Source organism: Ovis aries, chromosome 26, assembly GCF_016772045.2.
Source record: "Ovis aries strain OAR_USU_Benz2616 breed Rambouillet chromosome 26, ARS-UI_Ramb_v3.0, whole genome shotgun sequence".
NCBI lineage: Eukaryota > Metazoa > Chordata > Mammalia > Artiodactyla > Bovidae > Ovis > Ovis aries.
Genome location: NC_056079.1, coordinates 6,434,140 through 6,450,134, shown reverse-complemented (window position 1 = coordinate 6,450,134; position 15,995 = coordinate 6,434,140). Strand labels below are relative to the sequence as shown.

Below are 15,995 nucleotides of genomic sequence, written 5' to 3'. Positions count from 1 at the left end.
AACTTCAGCTTTAAGCACATTTGTGTGGGGTAAAAGAAAAAGGAGATCTGCGTGTGTGCACATCCACATATGGAATCGCAGGGGAGAGCCCGGAGACTCACAGAGAGTCACCAGCTGGAAGCAGTCTTTGTGAGAGGGGCAGGGGTTTGGAGGGACAGGCGGGGGAGAAACCCTCCGTGTTCCCGCGGCAGGTTTGCGTCCTGGTTATTCAGTTAATGGGGCTCACATGGTGGTCAGGGGTGGCACTTGCCCGTTCTCTCCCTGGCGCCTGGCCGTTCTCTCCTTGGCCGCAGCCGGCTGGGTCCCGTCCTCGCCTGCTGGTCTCCAGGGCACGTCCACCTCACGGGCCGCGTGGCCGGCCACTTCCCGGAGGCAGGAGTTGTTTGCGTCAGGTGTTGATCACACCTCCCGGATGAAGAGGAGGGGGCCTCCTGAATCAGGGCTCAGGCGCCGCTGGGTGTGGATGACCTCACGTGTCCCAGGCCACCTGCCATCCTCACATTCCCATCTTGCAAAAGAAGGTGGTGAATTCTATGGGGTTTTTTAGGGGCCAGTTTCCAAACGAGGCAGCCCATCAGAATCACCAGGGACACCGTCACGAAATAGCTCCTGCTTGAAAATTGCCAGCAGTGAAACTCTAGAATCTGTCTTTTATCTTGGGCTGTGCTGCACAGCTTTGAAGGATTGTAATTCCCTGACCAGGGGCAGAACCCTTGCCTTGGCAGTGAAAGCACTGAGTCCTAACCACCGGATACCAAGGAATTCCCTGGAATCTGTCTTTCAACACGAAAAAGACTCAGGCAACACTGTGTGCTCTGTGCACAGAAGGAAGAGCTTCCTGCAGGCCTTGTGGCCTCCAGACTTCCCGCCGGGCTGGCAAAGTGAAGGCAGCGTTTGCTCTAAAGTTGTGGACTCACTGGGCCTCCGGTTTGGCTACTGGATAGGGGAGGGCCCTGTGCGGGCATCAGGATGGGAGGCGGGTCGTCCTGGCCCACCCACAGGCCCCCCGCCCCCACCCAGATCCACCTGCAGATTTCACCATCCGACTTCCTTGCAAAGTGCTCAGAACTAAAGCAGGTTTTGTTTTTTAACAGCATCGACAGTGACTGTGTCAGAAAGATAATGGAGCAGCTGTCTTAGCAGGAGAAAAGGGGGCGCACTGCCCCCAGCACCCCGTCCCCACACACCCGCCTCCCCGTTTACTGAGCCCGTGGAAGGCCAGGGTGGGTACTAACCCTGGGTGCTGGCTCCTCTGTGAATCACCACGCGCCCACAGTCAGTGCCCTGGCTCTGAGCCAAACCTTTTTCTCCTTATTTAACAAATATCACAGTGTCTGCCTGTGCCAGACGTTATGCCTGAGCATAAGGAACACCTTGCTGGGCCTGACAGCCCTCATATTATGTGTTGCTTATTCGTAGACAGAGATGGAAAAGTGACCAAATTCTTGTGATTTGAATATATATGTCCAAATTCCTTGTGCACCAACTGCTTGTTATCCAGGAACTTTCTCATCATGGGAAACTGCTTGTATTTTCTCCAGACAGATGCTGCTGGGCTCACTGCCATTCAAGAAAACCAAGAGGCCTCTCCAGCAGGGGCCCAACCAGAGTCCTCACCAAGTCCCTTCCTGGGCCTTGGTTTCTTGCTTATTAAGAATGAGTTTATAAAACAGAAAACAAATTTATGGTTACCAAAGAGGAAGGAGGGAAGAATAAATTAAGAGTTTGAAATTAACATATACAAACTACTATATGTAATAGATAACCAACAAGGACCTACTGTATAGTACAAGGAACTATACTTAATATTATACAATAACCTATAAGAGAATGTAAGAATGATTCTCTATTATATATAACTACATATGCAAATATAATTGACTCACTTTACTGTACACCTAAAACTACCACAACACTGCCAATCTACTATATGCCAATAAACATTTTTTAAAAGAATGAGTTTATAAGATAGATAAACAGGGCCCTTCTGTATAGCACAGAAAGCTATGTTCAATATCTTATAATAACCTATAATGGAAAAGAATCTGAAAAAGAATATAGATATACATATGCATATGGGGCTTCCCAGGTGGCACAGTGGTAAAAAGTCCACCTGCTAATATAGCCCCAGGAGAGCGAGTTTCCCTCCCTGGGTCGGGAAGATCCCCTGGAGGAGGAAAATGGCCACCAACTCCAGTGCTCTTGCCTGGAGAACCCCACAGACAGAGCAGCCTGGCCGGCTACAGTCCATGGGGTCCCCGAGTTGGACACCACTGAGTGAGCACACACGGGGCACCCCACACACACGCATTTAAAACGGAATCACTGCTGTTTTAGGGAAATGAAAATGGAGTCTTGTTCGGGCTTCAGAAGCAGGAGAGCGGGCCTCCGACTGGTGTCTGGTCTGCCTGGACTACATGCCTGCTCGTAAACACCCCAACTGTCGTCAGCAAGTCGGGCAGCAAGTTTGCTAAGAGAGGGTTGTGAGTCTTGGAATTTTCTCAAGCCCTTGGAGACCTGTCCAGCCCCCGGGGTCCAGAAAAAAACTCACAAGATGAAACAACCAGTCTTGTAAAGGTTAAAGTTAAGCCAGAGCTGCATTTTTGTGTGCAAACTGATGATGGTATCAGTGGGAGGCCTGGGATTAGGTGGCTCAGACTGTAAAGCGTCTGTCTACAATGCTGGAGACCCGGGTTCGACCCCTGGGTTGGGAAGATCTCTTGGAGAAGGAAATGGCAATCCACTCCAGTACTATTGCCTGGAAAATCCCACGGACAGAGGAGCCTGGCAGGCTACAGTCCATGGGGTCGCAAAGAGTCAGACTTCACGTTCAGTTCCCAAAACTGCGATGTGAAGTCTCGCCCTTGCGGTGGATGCACCACGGCATTCTGAGTCCCCTGAGGTTTTCCTCCAGGCAGCCCTGATGTTTCCTCTTCCCTCCTCAGAGCTTGTGTTTCCAGAAAAGCTCGATGGGATGGTTGGACCCGGCATCCCCGTGCCACCCTCCCGTTCCTGACCAGGGGGACGTTTGGAAATTTCTGGGGAAATTTCTGGGTTTTTTTCCTAACCAAGGTGAGGTGCCCATGGCATCTGGTACACAGAGGCCGAAAGGATGGCTGAGCGTCTGGGCATCATCCGGTGCAGGAAGCAGCCCTCTGGACCAAGGACCGTCCTCCCAAAGGGCCCGCGGTGCCGAGGCTGAGAACCTGGGTGAGAGATGGTCAGGCCTTCCTGCCCTACTGCTTATCATCCTGCTCCTGTTGTTGCTATGACCACATCACCTGCCGTGGGCCTGGGCTCCAGGAACGAGTATTTATCGTGAAATCAGTGGAACAAACTGGTATGCTGTGGGCTTGATCTTATCAAAGATAATTGGCAGGAGAGCGGACCACGATCGGGTTACTCATCAGGCCACAACTGCGGAGCTTCTAGTCCCGGGGGGCGGGGCGGTGATCCAGTCCTGCAGTCTGACACCCGCGGGCGGTGAGCGCGGGAAACAGGGTCTGCGCAGGATGGAGCTAGAAACGGGCCTGGATGCCCCGCTCTGCTCCGAAGTTCTGAGTCATCACCAGTTTCACAAGCAATCGCGGGGGGAGGCACTCCAGGGCGGGCACACACTGCGTTCACAAGAAGCCTTTCTGTTAAGAATAAATGCGCCCTAAATTACTCTTTAATAGCCAACACCATTTTGAGTTGTTGGAGGTTTCAGTTTCCCAGTGCACTTGGATCTAAATATCCCTGGTCCCTTATGGGGTGCTCCGTTCCTCCCACTGGGTGGCTGCTTGTCTGCTGTGTGTCTGGGACCCTCTTGCTCTGGGGTTGGCCATGGGTAGACGTGCTGGTCTCTCCACGGGCACCGTCACCCTGTCCCTTCACACGTGGGCCTAGGTCAGCTTGCCACCGTGGAGAGCTAGTGGGAGATCTGAGGCCCGAAGTCTGGAGACTGTGACTCTAGGAAGATGGGGGCCCTTCTTGGACTCCCATGAATGAGGCCTCTCCTACCTCCAGGTCCAGGCCTGCAAAGGATCTGAGGCTGGGGTCATGGACTACAGCCCAGCTGGGGACACCCCTGCAGGGCCCGCTGTTTGGACAGGTGCTGACTCTCTCTGATTCAACTCGGAAGATTCAAGGACTGCAGGGTCCTTGATGCTAGAACTTTTACTTCAGTGGATGAGGGGGAGATGGACAAGAAACACAAATAGTGCACACACGTGTCTGAGTGTATGCACGAATCAGCTCATGAGCAAAAGGAGGCAGCAGAAAGGATGAGGGGGCAGTTCAGAGGGCGGGGGGTGGGGGTGGGGGAAGTGTCTGAGGAGGGAGCCTGAGGCCTGCACAGGATGAGGCGGCAGCTCTGTGCGCGCCTGGGGGCAAGAGTCCTCTCGTTACTAGTTCCCAGTGAGGCACACACTCCCCCAGGCGGGCACACACAGGTGCACACACATGCCAGCAAGTGCACACACACACACCACACACACACACCACACAGACACGCACCACACACACACACACACACACACACACACACACACACACACCCCACACAGACACGCACCACACAGACACGCACCACACATTTTATAAGAGGTAGAAATAAAATTGTCCAGACTGTTATCCCTTGACTCTTTCCAGTACAATTCAGCCAGTGTTTTCTGAGCTCCCGCGGTGCGCCTGAGAGTTGGTCACTGAACAAAAGCATCTCAGGAGCAGGAACGCGGTTTCAAAAACAGCTCTGCTACTTCTCCGCCTTCAGGTGAAGGACGCGCCAGCAGACCTCAGGTTTGCTGATGGCTTAAAAGGCCACATCAAGGTCAAATGAACTAAGTGATTTAGAAAACTTTGCTTAGCCAAGAAAAAAAAAAAAAAAAAACAGAAGCCAAATCCAGAAAACATGTCTTACGAACTTTTATGCAGGCACGTGGAAAAGCAAAATGATGACACAGTTTGAAATTTTCTTTTTAAAGAAGGTAAAAAGAGCAGAAGCCTAGAAACTCTTAAGAGAGGTTATTTAGTGAAGAAATCTGCCTTGTGCTCTGGAATCATGTATGTTTGCTTATATATATGGTCCTCAGATCAGAGAAACAAGTCAACCTGACATCACTTTCCAGAGTTAATAATGGCATTTTTCTTACATTAAATGAATGATTCCTCTTTCTTCAATGGCCGAGAGTCGCACTCTCCCTTTCAGCTCCCTGAGAGGGGACGCTGGCCTGTCCAAAGTGGTAGAAGGACCCACTCCTTCCTCCTCTCTGAAAGGAGGTGGGGTCTCTCTCCCTTCAGGAAAATCTGCATTATTTCACTAGAGATGCAGCCTCATCCAGACTAGTGTGGTAAATCTGAGATGATGATTTTTACAATCTGAGGATCTCAAAGATCATGAACAGCTGTCTCTGCATGTGAATCACAGGAAGAGTACTGTCAAAAACGTTTAATCACTTCACTTTTCTCTGAGTTAAAAACAATTTTAGTCACAGTATTTTACAACTGCCCATTGACCAGCCAGAACTGCTTATTCCTGGTCAGGCAATGTTCTCAACGACCTTAACACTTTCAGGTGATAAAGTCATGAGACCAAAGGGCAGAGAGGAAAGTTAGACACTCGCAAGACAGAGTTCTGCAGACCCTGACGGCATGCGCCACAAGTTACCTGCCCAGCAGCAAACAGGGATCACTGGACAGCTTCCGATGGAGGCAGAATGCTCACATTCTAAATCCCTTCAAAGAAGATCCATATGCAGGAAGTGCAGACCCAGAGTCTGTTTCTTTCATGAAAGAATAATCTGCATGAAACCCTTGCTTGTTGGAACTGAGGAAGGGGTGAAGACAAAATCTAAAAACATAGAGTCATTTCCTTCGTTTTGTATAACAGCTAAACATAGATTCTGAGTTAGTGGAAGAGTTTCACATTCCTTCTTTCGTTTCTGTGGCTGTCCAGGTGAGACTGTTTTGCCTCATTAAGAGTCACTGAAGCAAAGCCCAGAAACAGTGTAGGTACTATACGCAGTGCTGCCTGCCGGCGGCAGTGTCACCAGCCTGGTTTGGTGGTAGCAAGCGAACGGCAGACTTTAACTCGAGGAGACAGTCCTCTCAGCAGCCCACAGGCCTTTCCTATGCGGCGATCCGTGTCACGCCTGTGATTTCTGTTAAGCATCCATTAAGGAAGGACAGAAAGACCAAACAGAACAGCGACTGTCTGTGTTCAGTGCCTGTAAGCTCACCTCCAATGGACAATGTATGTGGTTCATTTTCCTTTTTATTCTGTCTGTGTGGTTTGTTCCGATTATGTTTATTGAAATGAAATGTCATGTTTGTTGAATCTAATAAAAATATGACTAATAATTTGTACATCTTTTAAAAATGCACAGGCTGGCATACGCAAACATAATAAAAGTTTTCACCAGGAAACATCTGGGAAGCATTGCTCTGAAGGATGTGGTTGCGTGGGGTGGGGGAGAGGTGAGGTGAGATGATGGGCAGAACCCCAGTTCTGACCACAAGGGAGATGGGGTGAGAGTTGCCAGTTCCGAGTGCATATTTTGACCAACTTGGGTTTCTTTCTGGGATTTAGATTTATTTGTTTCCTCTGAAAAGACTTTCTCTCTTAAGAGTGTAGTGGTTAAAAAAACAAAAGCAAAAACAACCTGGGATCCCTGGCAGGATGCCTAGAAGGACCACTTGCACAAGCCGAGTAGCTGCTGGGCCTGGGAGGTCCAGGCGCAGGATGGGGCGAGCTGCCGCCCTCTAGTGGTCAGACAGAAAGTTGCGCGCACTCCACCTGCCGGAGTTAGCCTTTGTCTTAAGAAAACTGCCTGCCCCCGCTTTTATTTTACAATGTTCTTTTTTTAAAAAAACGTTTTTGGTTTTTAAATTATTTTTGGAGTATAGTTGATTTATAATTTTGTGTTAGCCTCAGGAGTATAGCAAAGTGAATCGGTTATACATATACATATCTCCACTCTCTTTTAGATTCCTTCCTCTATAGGCCATCATTGAGTATTGAGAGTTGGCCTGTAGAGTTCCCTGTGCTGCGCAGCAGGTTCTTATTAGTTATCTATTTTCCACAGAGTAGTGTGTATGTGTGTATGTAGTGTGTATACGTAGTGTGTAGTTTGTATATGTAGTGTGTAGTGTGTATATGTTAGTCCCAATCTCCTAGACCGTCCCTCCCTCACCCCCACGACAGCCTCGTAACCATAAGCCTATCTTCCACATCTGTGACTCTTTCCGTTTTGTAAATAAGTTCATTTGTACTCTTTCTTAGACTCCATTCCTTTTGATAAACATGAAAGCCCCACACTTACAGTCCTCCCCTTTTCCACTCGAAGATTCCTGGGGATGCTTGCCAAGAATTCATTCAACTTTCTACATATTTTCATCAGCTAAGAGCTGGTCCAATCTTTCTTGAAGCTCGTAATACAAAAATAAAAGTTGTCCCCCAATATGTCAAATGTAGATAATATTGTAACCCTGAGTATACTCAGGTAAACAACTCCCCTCCCCTCGGCAAGATTCCTGTTCTCTCCTGGAGCTGCACGTTCCAGGACGATGCTCCTTGCTTTAGTTCCTGCTGAAGATCCCAGTCCCTTCGAGCTTTCCTGTTATCTTCCTGCGCGTTTCAGGGGCAGTGATGCCGGTTCTGTGAGCAGTTTTCCGTCGCTCTGGCTCCTTTTGCTTCCCTCCCTTTCCCTCCCCTCCTCTTTCTCACACTCTTTCTATACCCTCAGCCTGTCTCATCTTGTGGAGGGAAAATGCTGAAGGAGAGGTAACCCAGCTCCAAGCTTGTGTAGACGGTGGTTTCAGTGAGTTACTTGTATCACCTCATTTATTTTACCCAGCAGCTTCAAGCGGGAGGTAAGACCTTAGGAACGGGAGCTCTGTCCACTCTGCTCAGAGGGGCTCGGGGGTGGAGGTCTCTTCTGATGGACCATGGGAGGAAGGAAGCAACGGAAACCACACAGCCGCCGGTCAGTGGGGCTTCCCAGAGACCTGCCATCATCACCCAGGGTCTCCGCAGAAGCTCTTCCCTGAGCCCTGCGCTCCCCGGGAGTGGCTGCCCCCTGAGCCTCCTGGGCTCCCCGGTCCTCTGCCCACCCCCAACCCCAACTCCCGGCTTCCCGGCCCTGGCATTTTGGGCTGCCCTTCTTGCTCTGTGTTTCTTAGCTTCTGTTCATTTCTCCCACCAACTGTGTCTCTGTGTGTCAGTTATTGCAGGGTTGCAAAGACACGTGGTCCACATCATGCTAACCCAACCTCAGCCACAGTCTGTGGCCAAGTTTTGGTGAAGAAACTGAAATTTTCCAAGACTGTCTTGTGTCTGTGTGGGGGCGGGGGGGGGGGGGGGGGGGTGGTCTCAACAGGTTGTGCAACCCAGGAAAAGTTACTTCAGAGTGTAGACAACCACAGCCCATCCCTGTAGGGCTTTCTGGGGGTGCCTCCCATCTTTTTCCTCTTCACTTATCCAGATTTGGTTGTGAGTCAGTCAGGATTCTCCATAGAAATAACTCATTTCTTTAAGGAATCATCTCACACCGTTACAAAAGTAAGTCCCAAAACAAACAAACAAACAAACAAACGGACCCAGTGCGAGTGCAGCAGACCAGCGGGACTCAGGGAGGAGCTGATGCTGGAGTCAAATCTGAAGGCTGGCTGCAGGCGCAATTCCTTGTCTTTGTGGGGAAGTCAGTCTTGGTTCAGGCCTTCAGCTGACTGGGTGAGGCCCATCCACGTCACGCAGAGGTAATAATAACCTGCTTTACCGAGGTCCACTGATGTAAATGTAGGCCTCATTTCCAAATATCCTCACAGGAACATCCAGAATGACGTTTGGCCGAATATCCGGGCAGCAAGGCCCAGCCACGTCCGCACGTAAGATGAAGCACCACAAGGAGCTTCCCAGGTTCGCTCTTCTCTGTCCTCTGTCTCCCCTTTTCCTCACAGTGTGGGTTTCCAGCAGTTAGAAGCTTTGAGATGGACAGTATTTGTGGTCCCTTAGAGGTGAGAGGACACATGGGAGCGGTCCTCCATCCATCCTGTCTGGCCCATTTATCCATTTTAAAATTAGACCTAAAGGGCTCTTTTTATTACAAAGCCTGCATTTTGTCTTCGCTAATTTTTAATTGAAGCAGAGCTTGCATAGAGTGAGGAGCACAGAGCCTAAGTGTTCAGCTGGAACCCGTGTCCCTGTCAAGCTATGGGACTGCCCCATCCAGCCCCAAGTTACCTTGACCCCCTCCCCTCTTCCTCTCTGACCCTCTCCTGCTCATCCCGCCTGCAGAACTCTGTGGAATCTGGGTGGGGAGGTCAGGACACATTCTCAGCAGTGCAAGGACCTCCGGCTTTGTATTCCAGTAGTTTTGATATGGTCCCATAGTTTAATGCCAGTAGTTCTCAACTCACATGGTTTTTCATTGTAGTTGACCTTTAAATAACATTTACTCTCTTCTTCACTGAATGGTGGGCATTAGTCCCTTGGACTACAAGGAGATCAAACCAGTCAATCCTACGGGAAATCAACCCAGACTATTCATTGGAAGCCTAATACTGAAGCTCCGATGCTTTGGCCATCTGATGCAAAGAGCCAACTCATTGGAAAAGACCCTGATGCTTGGAAAGATTGAGGGCAGGAGAAGGAGGTGGCAGAGGATCAGATGGTTGGATGGCATCACAGTCTCATGGACATGAATTTGAGCAAACTCCGGGAGATAGTGAAGGACAGAGGAACCTGGAGTGCTGCAATCCGTGGGGTCACAGAGTTAGACATGACGGGGAAAGCAACTGAACAATAACAAGAACAACAACAATGACCTCTGGGAGGGGGAAGGGACCACAAACTTGTCTGTGTTTGGCTCCTGACAGGTACTCGATAAAGTCTGTTGCCTCAGTGACTGTGGAGCCAACACTGAGAACCGAGAAGGGCTTGGTCGTTTACTGGGCTCAGATTACGCATGTGGCCTCTGCAGCAGGGAGCTGGAGGCACCACCGGGGTGGCAAAGGGAGCCCAGGGTGTCCTGCACGATTTTCTGCTATTCTCAGCCTGTGAATCACCAGTGTGGTGGTCAGACTGTCCCCTGTGGGTCTGACACACTCAGGAAGCTCTGAAAAAAGAAAAAAATAGAGGCTTTTTGCTCACAAGACCTAAAACTTACACAGCACACCTGGAGGCACGGTGTCAGGTAGGGAAAGAATGCATGGGGGGGCCTAGGCTTTTGCTTTTGTTCAGGTATAGGGTTGGGGGTCTGGATTTTCAAGGATGCTGCTGCTGCTAAGTCACTTCAACTGTGTCCGACTCTGTGCGACCACATAGACGGCAGCCCACCAGGCTCCCCTGTCCCTGGGATTCTCTAGGCAAGAATACCGGAGTGAGTTGCCAGTGCCTTCTCCATTCAAGGATGCACTATTGGTGAATTTAAAACATACGAGGGAGAATTTAAAGTGTAGGAAGAGAAACAAAAAAACAAGTGACTCAAACGGTCAGTTACAGAAATCGACCAAGGTTTCTAAACAAAGGAGCTTGGGGAGGGGGCCAGGGCCTGGCCCTTCCTCTGGCATTTGCTGGAGTTCTGTGAGTCAGTCTAGCAAACTGTACAACCTGAAGGGGGAGGTACTGGAATTCCTGAGTTTGTAGCTAAGTTGGGCAGAAGTGTGGGTGAGCTGGGGACTCAAGAGTTGGCATCTGAGGTGGGGACAGTCTTGTGGAACTGGGATCATACCTGTGAGGCTGACCCTCCTTCTGGGGTGGTTAGTGTCAGAACTGAGCTAAAGCCCTGGACACACAGTTGGTGTCAAGAAGGGAAAACACACAAACAAAACCCTCTCAGCCAGGACCTGCGAACCCTCTGTAATCTCAGTTTTAAGCAACCGCTCTCAACTTCCACCTCCTGTCTTTCTGGCTCAACCCATTGTAGATGAAGAACCTAGAATCCTTGACCTGATGCTGCTAAGCCCCTTTGCACGCCCCCAGATTCAGCCTGTTTTCAGGATGCCTCATGCACAGCGGGTCCTGTCTCCCCACTGGCCCTGCTTGGATGCCTCCTTTCCCTTCACTCGCCTTCAGTCCTCACGACTGCTTCACGTGGCACCTTCTCCTCCAAAGCTCCCGTCAGCTCCCCTTGCCTGCTCTCAGCTGAGAGACATCATGACAGGTTTTCAAAGAAAATCAAAGCAACCAGAAGTGAACTTCCCCAATTGCAGCCCCCAGGTGTGTTTATTTCTGTGCCCACATGTGGCGTGTGATTCTCTCCAAGCTCCCTGCACACCTTCCTGTCTCTTCTCCCTGCTCCACCCCCACCCCGCCGCCCCCTGCCCCCAGTCCCCACCACCTCCTTTTTCTTTCAGCATCTTTGGAGAGATTTTGAATGGTTTCTGTTTGATGATGACTCATCTTTGTCCAAGTGAAATATTCCTGTGCTATTTTTCTTAATTTATTGTATTCAACTGCTTGCTTTATACTGATTCTTTTTTATTGTTGTTGTTTTTTAATTTGTGCAGGCTGTTAGTTGTTGCATGCAGAATCTTTACTTGCAACATGTGAACTCTTAGTTTGTGGCATGTGGGATCTAGTTCCCTGACCAGGGATCAAACCTGTGCCCCAGCATTGGGAGCTCAGAGTCTTAACCACTGGACCACCAGGGCTGTCCCTGCACAATCTATTTTAAAGAGGTTTTGTAGAGGAGTAGACAGAATTGGGTTCCACGCTACAGGGATTTCTCCCTATGATGCATGACTGTTACTATGAATACCTTCTTTCAATGGGTAACCAATGGGAATAACACAAATGGACCATCCACATTCTCACAACCAGATTCACAACTGCTGCCTCCTAAGCAGACTGCTTCCTACCAGTGTGGTTCCTCATGTGATGGTTAAGTCGGCACATCTCTTCTCCTTCCTGAAGCTGAGCTTCCTGTGCTATACAGCAGCTTCCCACTAGCTAGCTGTTCTATATATGGTGGGTTTCTAACAGTCCTCTACCTTCCCTTCCTGAATCCAGTCTATATACAGCTACCGAGCTATTTCCAGATTACAAACTTGACAGTGTTATTTTCTCATTTAAACTCCTTCAGTATCTTCTTTTTGCTTACAAGGCAAATTCAAATATCCAAACCTGAGTCTACATATCCTATAGCATTTCCCTTTTCTTTAGCCAAAAGACACGTGACTTCCCAAATTCACATTGAAATCTACGCCTTTCTATCTTTGCCTATGATCTTCCTTTTTCCTGGACTGGCTTCACCACTGTGTGTCTGCCTCATAAATACTGACTCATCCCTTAGACCATAAATCAAAAACTGACCTCACATCGAAGTTTTCTCAACCTCTCCTGCTCCCACCCCCACACCATAGGAACAGGAACAGCTGTTCCTTCCTTTAAGACCCCTCATCCTCACTGCAGTGAATAGTGATGAACTGTTAACAGTGTGGATCTGTTTGATCCAGCGGAAAGCCCCCGCCATTCCGGGAGCACATTTTGCTCCTTTTGTACCTGATTCTGGCTAAGTAACTGGAAATCATGGGAGCAGAGGAAATGGGTCTCATGAAGATGGTGCTGAGCCAAGCTGCCCTGTGCCTGGAAAGGGGGCCAGGAGAGTGCTAGAAACTGAGAACCAGGTGACACCCAAAGGGACCATCTGACTGTTTCCTATCTTTGTGTAACTCCTCTCACTTGAGTGCTTTGCCCAGAAACTTCAAGGATCTTAGATTACTATACTCGTGTACCATGAAGCAGCTGGATAAGCCTACATTTTGAGTAACTCACTTCCTTTTATTAAGCAGGAGGGACAAACATATTTTCCCCAGAGGCAGATAATTTGGCTTTTACTTAGTGCAGGAAGTATCTTTTTGCTGAGAAACCATTCATCAGAGCCTAGTGTCAGCAGGTGCGAGCCCTGGGCTCCGATGCTGTAGCATCTCAGAGTTGGAGGGACCTAAGTGACCATCGCATTTTCCAGATGAGAAAACTAAGGTCCAGAAAAGAAAGGCTACTTCCCAGAGTCCAAAGGCAAGTGGCATCTCTGGAGCCACAGCCCCGGTTTCCTAACTCTAAAATTGGTGTTTTCTCAGTTAATCCTAGGACTCAGTAATGACATTCTTTCATGGAGGAAATGTCTAGAGTTGTGAATAATAATCAGAAGAGAAATCAGAAAATAAAAGAAGATTAAAAAGGTGAAATTAAGCAATGTTGTGCTATTTCCTTTTATGGACACTTTTTAATATTATTGTCAAAGTATTTTTGTCACTTTTAACCTAAACCATTTTTTGTCTCCCTATTTCAAATGCATCTGATGAAGCACCCTCCGCAGACCAAGGCACTGAAGACCCCAAGACTGTTCACCTCTTCTCAGCTGACTTCCTTGCTTCACCACCCCTGCCCCCTACTTGCCCGCTGATGCAGTGGTTAAAGTGCACGTCTAGGTATGATTTACAGCGTTGTGTCCCGAGACAGGTTTTCTCTCTTTTTCTTGCTGGCTGCTGCTGCTTGCTAAGTGGCTTCAGTCGTGTCTGACTCTGTGCGACCCCAGAGACGGCAGCCCACTAGGCTCCCCCGTTCCTGGGATTCTCCAGGCAAGAACACTGAAGTGGGTTGTCATTTCCTTCTCCAATGAATGAAAGTGAAAAGTCAAAGGGAAGTCGCTCAGTCGTGTCCAACTCTTAGCGACCCCATGGACTGCATCCCACCAGGCTCCTCCGTCCATGGGATTCTCCAGGCAAGAGCACTGGAGTGGGGTGCCATCGCCTTCTCCGTTCTTGCTGGTATACAGCCCTATTTCCTCTTGATTTCCTCCCTTCTGCAGGGGGATCTGACCATCTGAGCCCTAAGGCCGTGCCACGGTGTCACAGAGAGCTGTTCTCCACCTTCTATCTTCTCTCCTCCTCAGTGTTCCTGGCGCTGCAGCAGCGCTCGGACCCTCCGACACCCTCCACTCGCCCAGCAGCTCAGCTCTTGGGGGTCGGTGGTGACTGGCTCCCTGAGCTTGCTGAGAGGCAGGGGCAGTGACAAGCCCCCCGCATTTTTCAGCCTCGCGTCCCCTCCAGTCCACCTGGAGCCAGGCCCGGGTACAGAGGCCCCGGGTGCCAGGCGCTGGTCCCTCCCAGGAGGCGCCGCGCGTCTGCAGGTGCCCACTCAGTGATTTCTCTGGTTCACTAGTGCCCAGTGATGGGAACACGGCGGGCCGTCAGGGCGCCCCCAGAAACAGGCCCTGGAGGACGAAGGAGAGGCTCCTCAGGCCCCGCTGCCCGCAGGAGGGAGAGGAGGTGAGTGAGCGAAGCTGAGGGCCCGGGCGGACGGCGTCTCGGCTCCGGGGACCCCAGGAGGGAGCCCGGGGACCATGCGAGAGGCCGTCCTCCCACGGTCCCCCCTCTGCGTGGGGCCCCTGTGCCTCTAGGAAGCGCCTGGAGCCACGGGCCTCAGAACCGGGGGACCTGGGGGTCAGCTCACCCAGCTCTGACATCTCGCCGACGAGGGCGCGGAGGCGCCGCGAAGGGCCGTGACCTGCAGTCGGAGGCGGAGCCGGGACCGGAGCCCGGGGTCCGAAGCCTCGGTCCAGCGTCATCTTTCCACGCGACATCCCAGACGTGTCTGAGGCTGCTTCTGAGGGAGCGAGGGGGCTGCGGGACGGGACACGCGCGGTGGCGGGGCCCGGCTCTGCGTCCACCCGGGGCTCAGTCCTCCTGACCTCGGTGTGCTCCTGCTCCCCGCGGAGGGAACGGCCGCTCGAGGACGCCCCCGGGGGCCGTCTGAGGCCGCACGGAGGGTCCCAGCGCACTCCGCACGGAGAGGGTCCCAGGATGCTCCGCGCGAAGCCGGCGCGGTGCCGCCCGACGCCCGACGCACTTCCGGGCGCAAGCGACGCTCTTGGCGGCCGAGCGCGGCCCGAGACCCAAAGCCGCCCGTGCGCACGTGGGATGGTGCGTCCCCCAGACCGACCTGAGGCAGAGCGTCGGGGGCTTGAAGGGCCCCTTCTTGTTCTCACTGGAAGCAGGACCCCGAGACTGGAGTGTGTACAGAGGCGGGCAGGCCAGGGGCCGGGGGTCCTGAGGCCCTGAGTCAGGAGCGATGAGTGAGCCCCCTCGGGGTCCAGCGCGGAAGGCGTGGGAGCCTGGGCTCAGGTGGGAGAAATCTGGGCACAGACGAAGGAGAAGAATCCCATGTTCCTATGGTTCTGTCAAAGGTGCTTCCTGTTTCCAGGCTCGAGTTAGTCTCCGTCTGGTTCACACTGCAGCTCAACGCTGAGGAGACTCAATCTTGGGGTTTCAAGACCTCGGAGTCTTGTAGGTGAAACAAGGTCGACAGGTAACAGGACTCCCAACTCATTCATGACGACGAGGATGTCATTCTGTTTCTTTAGGGAGAGAATGAGGGCTCAGAGTGAGGCCTGCCCTGTCAGAGTGGAGTCAGTAAGCTCCTCAGAGCAGAGCCGGGTGGGAACAGAGCTGCCAGCACCCAACAGAGAAGAGATGTGCTAACCCAGGGCCACATGCTCCCTGGCCTGCTCTGCTGGAGGAGCACATGGGGAGCAAAACTGAAGAACAATTTTATGAGATTCTTGTGACTGCCCTCTCTCCCTCCCTTCTTCCCTCCGTTTCTATTTTCTCTCCTTTGAAGTAGCAACCATCCTTGCCTTAGACAATTTCTCTCACAGGCCATACATCCTCCAGAGATTTCTCTCAGGGTCAATAAATAGTAGTAGCTCCCATTCCTAGGCCCAGTGTGCTTTTTTATCTCGCTCTAACTTTCCTCTAGTCAAGGCTATGGTTTTCCAGTGGTCATGTATGGATGTGAGAGTTGGACTATCAAGAAAGCTGAGCGTGGAAGAATTGATGCTTTTGAATTGTGGTGTTGGAGAAGACTCTTGAGAGTCCCTTGGACTGCAAGGAGATCCAACCAGTCCATCCTAAAGGAGATCAGTCCTGGGTATTCATTGGAAGGATTGATGTTGCAGCTGATTGATGTTGAAGGTGGCCAATGCTTTGGCCACCTGATTTGAAGACCTGACTCA

General features: G+C 51.0%; 1 long non-coding RNA gene across 1 annotated transcript; it reads left to right on the top strand.

The window, feature by feature from the left end:
• Nucleotides 1–4,328: 4,328 nt before the first annotated feature.
• On the top strand, nucleotides 4,329–11,286 carry LOC121818088 (uncharacterized). The gene is made up of 3 exons (XR_006058198.2): nucleotides 4,329–6,232; nucleotides 8,806–8,896; nucleotides 9,465–11,286. It is a non-coding gene; the product is annotated as an uncharacterized LOC121818088 (long non-coding RNA).
• The last annotated feature ends 4,709 nt before the right edge of the window (nucleotides 11,287–15,995 follow it).